Source organism: Lycorma delicatula, chromosome 5, assembly GCF_047948215.1.
Source record: "Lycorma delicatula isolate Av1 chromosome 5, ASM4794821v1, whole genome shotgun sequence".
Classification (NCBI taxonomy): domain Eukaryota; kingdom Metazoa; phylum Arthropoda; class Insecta; order Hemiptera; family Fulgoridae; genus Lycorma; species Lycorma delicatula.
This window is the reverse complement of record NC_134459.1, coordinates 51,809,090-51,821,684: the sequence shown is the minus strand read 5'-3', so window position 1 is coordinate 51,821,684 and position 12,595 is coordinate 51,809,090. Positions and strand designations below refer to the sequence as shown.

At 29.5% G+C, this 12,595-nt stretch overlaps 1 long non-coding RNA gene across 1 annotated transcript in view; it reads left to right on the top strand.

The window, feature by feature from the left end:
* LOC142324428 (uncharacterized) overlaps positions 1–11,772 on the top strand; it is a 92,597-nt gene extending 80,825 nt beyond the window's left edge. Inside the window, exon 3 of the long non-coding RNA XR_012756283.1 lies at positions 11,648–11,772. This is a non-coding gene — a long non-coding RNA (uncharacterized LOC142324428). The remainder of the gene's footprint in view (positions 1–11,647) is intronic.
* Positions 11,773–12,595: the final 823 nt, after the last annotated feature.

Genomic DNA, 12,595 nt, shown 5'->3' with positions numbered 1-12,595 from the left:
AATAATATGTAATGAATATTTCGCAACCCCTACCGCAACACAGTGAAACCTAGTTAAAACTATTTAGCTGCGTTGATAGTGACGGATATGAACGTGCATGTATGAAGTTTAAAAACATGAGCATTTACAGATTCGAATTTGATGAGCACGTGCTCATTGTAGATTGGTCTGCTTTCAGAATATTCACTGTGAGAGCGTCATGTTCGAATATGAATATGATGATTTAAATGATGATGTTTGAACACGTCGTGCTCTCAGCAGAATAGAAAAAGCGTAAGGAATTTCAGAACGTCAGTTATGTTTCGAAAGCAAAGAATGCCTCTGGTGCATTTATTTAAGTTTTTAAAAGCATAGTTTCACTGAAAATAATAATTGAGTTTTCCGGGTTTTAGTGTGGGGTCAAACGGTATAACTGTTTTTTTTTTTTTTTCAATTAGATTCTTATGCAAAATGGACAAATTGTGAAAAAGACGAAGTGAGCCATCTGCATCCAGAGAATCGATCGGTAAAAAGACAAGATTATATATTGACAGTTATTTATATTATGGTGTTACCTCATTGGTTGGAAGCCAGTGCGTTGACTGCTTTCAAGTTCTGTCCGACGAAAGCATGAAGCAGTCAAAATTAGTTAGACTTTTGGAAACTAAACATCCGGATCATAAAAAAACCTTCGGAATTTTTCGAAAGAAAATCACATACTTTGATAAATCAACAAGCTTTTATTTGTAAATCAAGCCGTACTGATAAAAGTACTCATGAAGCATCTTATCTCTTAGCATTAATAATAGCTAAGATGTTCACACCGTACACAATCGCAAAAATCCTCATTATGCCTCATTGATATAGTCAACGTTTTAACATGCATGGATGAAGAAAAAATATCGAGAAAAAAAATTCGGCTTTCTAACGACACAGTATCAATGCAAATCGATGACATTGCTGCCGATGTTTGTAATCAGATAATTTAGCAAGTGAGTTCAAGTGAATATTTTAGTATTCAACTTGATGAATCAACAGATGCGGCAAACATTTCTCAGTTCTTATGTTTTGTGAGATATGAATGAGATAGGGACAGATCGATCAAAGAATATATATTGTAATGTAGATCAATACTTGGTCATGCAACGGGTCAATATTTTTTATGAAGCTACTAAAAACTGTAACATAGATTGGACAAAATGTATTTCAGTATGTAGTGATGGTGCAAAGGCGATATCAGGAAATAACAAGGGATTTCTGAAAAAATTAAAATATTGTCTTAAACCAAGGGCGGAATGGACGAACTACTTCCTTCTCAGACATACTCTTGCCACAAAAAATATGCTGGAAAATCTCAAACGAATTCTTTGTAAAGCTGTAAAAATGGTTAATTTTATTAAAAGTCGACCATTACAGAATAAACTGTTTGATAAACTATGCGATGAAATGGGCGAAAAGATAAAATCTTTCTTTCCATACTGAATCCAGATGGTTATCGAGGGGAAATTGTTAACCCGGTTATTGAAACTGCGAGATGAATTAATAATATTTTTCCAGGATAAACAAAGGCCATTCTCAATGTTTTTACAGAGTAGCGAGTGTATGTTGCTGTTAGCTTTCTTAGCTGATGTATTTTCACGTTTAAACGACTTTACATGGAATTTACAAGGACGTATTAAAAATATTTTATTAATGACAGACAAATTTCATTTTTTCATTAAGAAGCTTGATGATATCTTGATTATTATTCGCCTTCAAAGCAAAAATTTTGATATGTCCCACCGTTTCCGAATATATTGAGAAAAGTTTGAATGAAAAAGATACTTTAATTCTCCAAAGTTTGGACAGCATGAAGATGCTATCATAATTTTCATTGCGCTAAAAAATAGATATAGGAAAACAATTGGTTTTTGTGTCCCTAACATAGATTCCCGAATGAAGGAACTTTAAAATGAAAAATAAACGCAACCATCTCATTAATTTATTTTCATTACAATTGTACTTATAAATGTAAGTAAAATGTTTATAATAAAAAAAATATCATTTTTTTCATAAAAAGATTTCTTTGTTGTTTACGTGTAAACTTGTAGGCTAGTTTCGCGATCCCCCGCTTTCAATTAACCGCGACCCTCAGGTTGAAAAACGCTAGTCTATAGTATTTAATTTTTTACTACATAAATAAAGTTGAATAAAGACAAATTATTATTATTATTTTATTATTACTATTATATATAAATGTGCGTTACGTGTGCATGTGCACATATGACTATGTTCTGAGAAGTCAAAAGTTGAAGTAAGAATAAAATGTTTATTATCTCTTTCATTTAATTTTCCCTAAAGGAGAAAAATTTTAAATGTCAAACTGTATATTACCCTTCTATATCTATATATTGAAAACTGTGTTTTTGACAAATCTCATGAGGGAATAGATATGTAAAATGAAAATATTCAATGACAAGAAATGTATAAAAATGATTGTATACTTTTTCCTATTTGTTTCCATTCATCTGTAAAAGTAAACCGTAACTGTCAGTTATCATAAAAATGAAATATAACAAATAAAATAATAAAAGGTAAAATATTAAATTTTAATTAAATTTAATAATGAATAAAAATATCATATTAGTAATTAAAATGAGTAGAATGGATTTTATTTATTTTAAAATTTTATTACGTCTTTTTCATCGTAAATATGTATTATTTATTGTAAATAGTTCACTGAAAAGTTGCCGATAAGGCTGTTCTTTTGTCGCGTAAAGAAAGTTCTCGTATTCTATTTATTGTACTCATATTATATTTTTTCATTCATTCACTCACTCTTTCAGATCGATAGAATTCAATTTTTATTCTATCAAGAAATAAAGTATGTTAAAAGATAATAGATTCTAGAGAAATATATTCTGAAGTGAATGAAATACTGTACTTAAAATATATAAAACGATACAACGGAAAAATTTCAACTAATATTAAATCATCACAAGATATTTTTAATGGATTATTAATAAATCTGTTTAGAACTAAATTGTTTTTGTACGAGTCTATCAGAAAGACTTATTACTGTAAATATATACAGTTTATACAGCTTCTTTTTTAAATAAATAAGTAGAACAAGGACGGGCGTAATAGAGAAACTCGTTAAAAGGAAAAATAGTCAAAGTAAAACACAAAGACAAAGTAAGGTTTCATAGTCTACGAGTCATATTAGTTTACGGTATCAAAATGATTTACAGAAGTCGTATTTTTAGAATTTATGTTTCACCTGGAACTGAAAGCCTGCATTCTTCTGCAGAATTTCATTCTTGTATTTTGGTTAAACGCATATTTTGGTATAACGCATATAACGCATATTTTGCTTATATCTACGCATAAATAAGAAAGTTCAATAATTTTCTAAGTTCAACAATCATTTTGAAAATCCAGTGATAATTAAAATCGTATAATCATTAATACTTTCTTGCCTAAAATATAAAACTTTTCTTGTATTCTATTTTAATTTTGGTTTAAAACATGCAGGTATTGACAACTTGTTTCGAAACTTATTTGAAAGAGAATGCTGATTTCATGAAATGATTTTTAATTTGGCTTAAAATATTAAGCCTTTTATTGACACCTTATTTCTTCGAATCGATTATTAACCTGCTGATATATAGTTGAAATTGTTAAAGTGGGTCGCAACATGTTTGTGCGTGCAACTACCATTATAACTAATAATAGAAATTATTATTAATTATTTTTAATTCAGTAAATGAAAACATAATTCGATAAAAATAATCTATATAATTAAAAATGTAAATGTTCGTTTGTTCAAAATCTTAAATCTCCGAACATTCTTCACCGACTGCTTTCAAATTTTGACACAACGTTGGATTCGAATAAGCGCGTGTTTTTATGTACATCCTATTTATATACTTAAGATATCACACCTGTGACTTGTAAAAACATGCTTTTTTGAAAAACAGCGCTATCTGTTGAACGTAAAAACAACACACGCTATCTAAATATTTTACGATTCCATTTCAATATGATCCGATATGTACGTCCGCTATAAACTAAAAAACTACTGGACCGATTTACGCGAGGCGAAAAAGGGAGAAAGGGGAAATTGAAAAATACAAAGAGGGAGAAAACGGGGAAAGAAAAACCGGGAAAAGACAATGGAATGGGAGAAAAAAATAAAGGGGGAGGAAGGAGTAAAGGGAAATAAGGGAAAGGAAATGGGAGGAATGGGAAAAATTGAGAAAGGGAAAAGGGAAAGGGAATGGGTAAAATGAAAATAGAGAAAGGGGGAAAGGAAAGAGAAAGCGAAAGCGAAAGGGGGAAAAGGAAGAAATGGTAAAAGGGAGAAAGGGAGAAAGGAAAAAACGGAAAGGTTAAATTTTGTGAGGTTCCGTAATGTTCATTCAGTTAATGTTTTATCAAACTTTAAATTGTGTTCATTTAATCTATATAAATACTCAAATCTAGCAGTAGTGAAGCGTTGCCGGGTCTGCTAGTATTTATGTAATTATTAACGATTATAACATTTTAATGATCTCTATTTTGTATTTTTCAAAAGCAACATTTTCAAACGTATTTATTCTCTACAAGATTTATTTTTTATGAGCATATAACCAAATTTCATTAAAATATTTCAATCCGTGCTTAAGCTATAAATTTTTATGAAAAATTATAAAACGGCCGACAAAGGAAAAATGAATTGAAATTGGCTATTTCTTTACATGAACATTTTGTTTATTTTAATGCCTTGTAAATTTTGTCAATATCTCCCGGGATACCAGGAAAAAAATGTATATAATAATCTATGAAGAAAATAAATTTTCAGGGCCTGTTCTGCTGATGAACCTAAAGAAGAAAGTCTATATAAACGTAAGTTCAGAAAGCTTGGTTAGCGAGTATTGGCTGGTGAAAGATTTCGCCCTGGTTTTGTATCATCGGTAAAATAAAGCCAGACTGTAATTCCTGGGACCCAAATCAATTGCTAAATTTGGTGGTTTTATTTGAAATCTGACCTAAAACATTGAAAAAAAAAATAATAGATCTCAGAATAGTATTTTTATAGCGAGAAATCGTGGGTAATAGACAAATGATTACGGTTGAAAAATACATTGTTTTATGTTTGGCGTAAAATAACGTTTTACATGGTTAATAAACACATAAAAATTTTAAACGTAACTTGTAATGAATTTTATTCTTATTAAGATGGTATGAATAAAGTTTACAGAAACTAATAAAAAACGTAAAAATTTAGAAATTTTTTAAAGACAAAATGTGACAGATTTTAACTAGATATTAAACAAAACGAATTTTTCAATATTACTAAACAAAACAATTAAATGTATTAGAAAGATAACAATAACAAACAAAATAATAAAACCAAGTTAAGAAAAATTAAAATTTTCTGTCTTTTGTAGATGAGATAGATGGATTTTATCTTTTCACAGTCTGCCATACCTTACTTTGTTTAAAGCTGTGCCGTAAGTAATTCTTCTGACGCTGATCTTCACACACACACACACACCAGCCACCTTGCAAGCCCTCAAAAATTTGAGATGGAGCGGGTAAAGTTGTGTTATGAAATTTTAAAGTTCATTAAAACACTATTTGGCTTACAAAAGTTCGGGCTTCTACAACTCTTACCAAAATTATGCACATTTAATATTTTTCACGTTAATTATGTTGGTTGTGTTTTTGTCGTTGACAATAGAACATACATGTTTGGCCATCCCACTATCATCAGTGTTTTTGTTGCAGTGGGATATGTATGTAGTGATATGTACTCGACTTCCAAATCAGCTGATTTGAGAAGACGCCTTCACCACTAGACCAAGCCGGTAGGTGAATATGTACTCCAGTCACCCTGTTGTCTGCGATATAGTCTATCATCTCTGAAATGATTCAACGTAATACAACTGTGAGCTTCTGCTGGTTCCCCAGCCATATTGGAATTTCAGGCAACGAGCCCATATTCACTCTGATCGTGAGCCAAAAGAGATTTGTTTGCAGCCTCCTTTCAATAATCTCGTCGTTCCGAATAATTGTTTCGAATAATTTTGTCTATTTTCTGAAGAGTGTGGTTCATGATGAGTGGCAGAGTGAATCGAATGCTATCATCAATAATAAACTTTGTCCAGTTAAGGACAATGTATCACCGTGGATCGCTTCATACTGCAATAACCGTCGTGAGGAGTTTATTATTTGCCGTTTGCGAATAGGGCACACTAAACTCACTCATGAATATCTGATAACTCAGACTGATGCACCCGGTGGTGTTTGCTGCGTGTGCCAAATGACAATATCACAAACTTGTGGACTGTGTCTATTATGCGGCATTGCGCCAAAAATTTTAATTTGGGTCTGACAACAGAAATATCTTAGGAAACAATGAGACGATGTTATCGAATGTTTTACGTTTTCTAAGGGCCGTCCGTTGATATTCAAATATTTGAATTTTCTATAGTAATTTTTAGTTATTTATGCCATTTGGTCCATGGAAAATGATAAATTTACTTTTTGAATTTAGATTATTAATGTTATATCTCATTTCGCTTTTAGCGTCCGTCACAGGCGTTTTCAATTAATGTTGTGTTTTTATGTTATGGGATTTGGTTTTTAATTTAATTTCACGAGTAAATAAATGAAAATAAATTAATTTAATTTCAGAGTAAATAAATGAAAATTTTTAATTTTCATTTATTTACTCTATTGATATCATGTCCGGGCGCTGTTAACGAAATTTCGTTGTGCGCCAGGAAAAAAATTTACCTCAAAATCATTTAATTTATGGTATGAGAACACTAATTGAGGTGTAATGCGGGCTTCTTTTTTATTTTTAATCTGTAAAAAATATTAATGACCTTCATTTTATTTAGACCGATTTTTTTTCCATTAAAATTTTTGTTTTTGAATCTAAATGTGTCACCATTCTATTCCTTTCATTTAAAATTTTACAGTTATCCACCCATGGGAGCTTGAGGATGTTATGATCTCATACTGAAAAAAATAGATCGTATTCAAGAAAGGAGCATTCGAAAACTTTATTTTTAAAATTCATAAAGTGTAGTTCGAACGGATAATTCTTTGTAAATCATGGCAATGAAAGATTAGTTTTAAATTTTATATCTGCCAATATTTAAGAAAAAAATTGGTGTTCCTAATTTTAACGAGAATAGTTAACATAGGATGAAAATTTATTTTAATTATAATCTAAATAAAAATATTGAAAAAGACCTATAAAAATTACGTGTCATTTATAATTATATAACTAAGTTAATTTGTAATCTATTGGTTACATAACTGTAACAGTACATAAACTCAACGAAGCGGTACGATTACATTTTATAATGTTATTGTTTTACGTAAAGCTGAACCGATATTTTACGGTAGAACAAGCACATTTACGTCGTAAGCAAATGATAACTAAAATATTTATCATTTAGTTTGATTAAAAAATAATAATTAACAGTAATAAAATTTAAAAGTATAAATTTTGTAAACGTGCGTAATACACGATTGAGTTTCATCCATTTATTTTATCATTTTAAAATAACAGTTTATAGGTTTTTAACTACTATGATTTTAAAAATTTTAAATAAATATTATAAAATAAAAATTATATTTTTTAAATAAAGAAATATTAATAAAATTTTAACAAAATTCAGCAATGAGCAGCTAAATTAAAAAAAAATTAAATTTGGAATTATTTTACGTGAAACGATCTGTTTTTTTGTCATGAGATCACCGTATCCCAAGCAACCACGAGGAGTATTCAAAATTTTAAAGTGAAAATAGTAGAGTTGTAATATTTAAAAGGACACTGAAAAACAAAACATTTACGTAAAAAACTTCGGGTTACAACATCCCTGATCAAAATTCCGTCTCCTGAACGTTTTAACCGTTAGTTTTAAAAGTAGTCTATAGTACACCCCAAACTAGGGGACTCATACAAAAAAAACAAACATCGTTTTGCGGTAAGAGCATTTGCTAGACCGGTTATTTTTGTTTGACTATTAAGCAGTTATTTAAGACTAGCTACTTCAGATCACTTTTGAGATTAGATATAGTCTGCCATTTTGGTTAGAGTCGTAACAAGATATTTCTTAAGTCAAGAATATTTTTTTTCAGTGTCTATTAAAATGATATGTACCTGTATATGATAACCTGTCCCTTTCCACTTTCAATTAATGAGAAACACCTTCCGCCTGGGTGCTTGTAAAGTGGTAGTCTCATACCGAAAAATAGATCGTTTCAAGCTAGAAACTATTCGCTAAATTTCATTTTTTAATATTTAACTGTTAAGAACTTATTTAAAGGTTGCTATAATTTTTTAACATTCTGTAAGCTAACGTTAAAAACCAGAGAGAATTTAATATTTCTCTATAGGTTATGGATTTGTCAATAAAACATTTTGATTTTTAGAATATTACGAAAATAAAATCTTATATATTTTACTTCTCGATGTTACTTTGAAATTTTGGAAAACCGTTTTCCTCGACCCGGTTAAATGCAACATGAAAAAAGTTGTGATATCTCAGTTCGAGAACAATGAAAAGAGATTATTAATGTTACAAATACTTTAAAATCTACTTTATTTATTTTTTCTTAAGATCTAATTTTATTAAGGAATATTTATTTTTTAACCGACTTCAAAATATTTGATGTGGACTCTACATGACTTGCTTGTACGCCTATTAAATTACATATACACATTTTTTGCTGCACTTCATTTAAACTTGCTCCATTTGAAAGTGAGATACGATCCTCCAGTCTTTAACAAAGTGGACAATTGCTGAAATATTAGGTTTTATTAACATTAAATATTTATACAATTTTTAATTCGATAGAGTAAAAGCCTCTTTATTACTCGTATTACTAGATCAGTATTCATATCTTCGTGAGTTGCTGATTAACAAAAGTTTCAGATTTCTGGTGTGTTGTATAAATAAAGTTTAATAATAATTAAATTATTCCGTTTAGTGAACTCCTGTATACTGGTTACAAATTTTAATTTTGACCTTACGGTGTAAAATATTTAGTTTTTATTATTGGATTATTTGGTGAATAATAAAAAATGAAAAAGAAAAAATCATACAGGAAAAATAAAGATAACATGAAGAAATATATCTAAAAAAAAACTACAAGAAGATGAATATGAAGAGGAAGAAAATGTTAAAACCAAAGAAAGAATAAAAATATTAAGAGAAGATGATAAATATAAAGCGGAAGAAAACGTTAAGACCAAGGAAACAATAAAAAGAATAAGAGAAGATGATCAATATAAAGAGAGAGAAAATTAGAAAATTAGAGAACGTGCACACAAATCAAGATCAGAAGAATTATATCAAACCAAAGAACGATTAAATGATTGGAAAAAAAACAAATAAACGAAATGACGATCAACACCGACTTAGGGAGAATCTTGTCCGACAATATCAGAGGAATAATGAACTAAAAGGTCTTTTAGTTCATTATAAAGGCCCCATCTTTAATAAATTTTACAATTTATTAAAGATGGGGCATGTATGACTCAGTGTATATGTTTTTCTTGTGAAGGTATATTTTTCAGTCACTCTGTAGTTAACTTTAACGTAGATAAAATTAAACTAGAAAATCCAAAAATAATAGGATTCTAAATTATAATTTTCAATTAATATTAAATAATCAGATGTTTCACTAAATCTATTACATATACACATATGTAATAACGCCTATTAAATTACATATTCACATTTTTTAAAAGTACATGAAATTTTATTTCACTAATAACCTGATTTTTTTTTACAGTCGCATCAATTACATTAATTAGCGACTAAAGTAACACTACCTTGTAGAGTTATATATTTTTTTTATTGTTGTTATTCAATAATTATTTATTGTAAATTTTTTTTTTACAATCACGGGTTAATAGATTAATAGATCAATATGTTCAATTTAAAAAAAAAATTAAAAAACATTAAAAAAATAAAAAACGAGATGAAGTCTGATTCGAACCGATTTGCCTTCCCCTTATAGATCCAAACATTTCATTAATTAAAATTTCATTTGACTATAACTCTGGAACCATTGAAAATAACTACCACTTATGATACATCGTTGAAAAGCTCACAATGAGAGTTTATTACTGAAGTTAAGAAAAAGTCCATAATCCAAATGTTTTTGGATTATGGACTTTTTTGGACACTTTTAGTTTAGTCGACTTCAATCAAAAGGGAAGGTCCACAACTAGATGTTACAACAGTCCTAAATCTAAAATTTCAACATCCTACGGCTAATCGTTTTTTAGTTATGCGAGATACATACGTACATACGTACGTTCGGAAGTCACGCCGAAACTAGTTAAAATGGATTCAGAGTTGGTCAAAATGGATATTTCCGTTGAAATCTGAATACCGAAATTTTTCGCGATCGCAATACTTCCTTTTCTTTCTTACAAAGAAGTAAAAAAAAGTAGAAATTATTTTAAATTTAAAACAATCAACTGTTTACATACATTTTTTTTTTATTCATTAAATATTTATAATATATTCCCTAGGAACAATAAATGGAAATGTGTTGAATGTTTATAATCGTTTTGAAACAGAAATTCCAACAGTAATTTACTTTTCTATACTCCGTTTTATTCTGGCTGTAGTTTGTAACAGTAGCCGATGGATGATATTGAAATTAATTTTTTTACCATTTGAAAAAATTTATTTCTGATCAGGATTCGAACCCAGGACCACCGGAGGAAAAGGAGAGATGCTACCACTCTGCCACCGAGATCGATAACATACATAAAGCTTCTTTTTTATTTGTTTATTTAAGTAAATCTTCGTGTCTATCGTTCTATCAACGGCGGAAAGGTGAATACTTTGCAGTCTGTTTTTAACCTACTTCCCGATAAGCAAGAGCTAGAAATCTCAATATTTGGATTCATATTCATTATGCATGACAATGCAAAGTGGTTCAAATCTTTTTACGAATAAATTGTTTTCAATATGAAATTAGTATTTCAAAGGTATTTTAAACGTATATACTAAAAGTTTGATGAGAGGGAGAGAGAGATGTGTCTGCTGTTTGCTAATATGTTTCGTGTTCTACTTTATTTATTCTTCGACGGTATAAATTCAAATCCGCTTCACGTCAGCGGAAAGTTCCATGGTAGATGTTCTTGGTGTCAATGATGTGTTTAGTGGTGTTAAGCTGGGTAACCTACTTAAGTTCCACATATAAACTCAACCTGAAATTGATAAGTTCTTTCTTTTTTTGAAAAGTTTTTCCCAAGACAGTCTGCAGAATTGAATTTTACAAAATATAGTCTTATTTTCAAATGATGTAAATGATTGCGTTTCAATCTAGCTTCACATTGTTCTGATATTTATGCTTTTGAGCGATACAAACTATAATGTTCTAATCTATCGTTACGTTGGTTTTTTTTTTTTTAATTTGAATCTACTGTCTCTGATAAACATCGTCTTGAATGTTTTAATTTACTCTCGCATTGTCCACTTGGTTCACTTGCTCTTTTAACTCTTCACCTTTTTAGTCTCGTTTGTTTTTTTTTTGTCTTTTATGCGGTCTTTCTCAATCGATGTTAAAATACATATATATTTCAATAATTTTATTTATGAACGAAGGTTATAATTGTATATGCATTTTTTCTTTTTTGTTTAATCTCCGGGTTCACCTTTAGGCATGCTTCAGAGGATGAGATGAATGATTTGTAGCGTGTGTAAAAATGCCATGCCTGACCGGGATTCAAACCTGGGACCTCCAGATGAAAGGCTGAGACGCTACCACTTGCGCCACGGAGGCCGACTGTTTATACATTTTAAGATTATATTGAAACACCTTTGTTACAAAATCATTTTTTAGTTGAATAATTCTATCCATTTCTATGTTGAGTACTGTTTACTTTTCTTAGCTTTATTATTTTTATTTAGTTTTTTTATTATTTTATTACATGTTGGCGCGTTGGAATAACTTCAATGTCAAAACGTATTGTACTCTTAAGTTTTGACAGTGGAGTTGTTTCGAAACGCCTCAACATTTAATAAAAGAATGATGCTAAGGAAGGTATAGTACTCAACGTAGAAATCATAGTAACAGAAAATAAAATAATTATTATTATCTTAATAACAAAAATTTTATCCATATCAGGAAATGATGACTGAAATGTTTAAAATTAAATTTCATTTTTAAATAAACTTTTATTTAAAGTTTATAAAGTAATTGTACAACGAAAAATTATTTCATTTAAATTAAATTGACATAAAACATTAAATTATTTGCTTTTACCTACGCTAAAGAAAACTATAAACGAGTTGACTTTTTATATGAAAAATCACTCTGATTAGGTTCATAGGAAACTTGAACGTTAGGTTCCTTAAGCTAATAAGAACGTTAGGTTGATCTAAGTTCATAGAACAAGGACTTAAATAATTTTCTTTACAAAAATCCTACTCTAATAAAGGGCATTTGTATTTGGGTATGTCTGAGTGTGTCCGTTCCCTTTAGATTAGCACTGGGATGTATCGATCACTAGCGGAAAATACTGATTCGTTAGTACGTCTCGTGGGGCCAGGAGTATACTTATTATATTATTACGTATCGATATATCGCATATATATGTGAAATATAT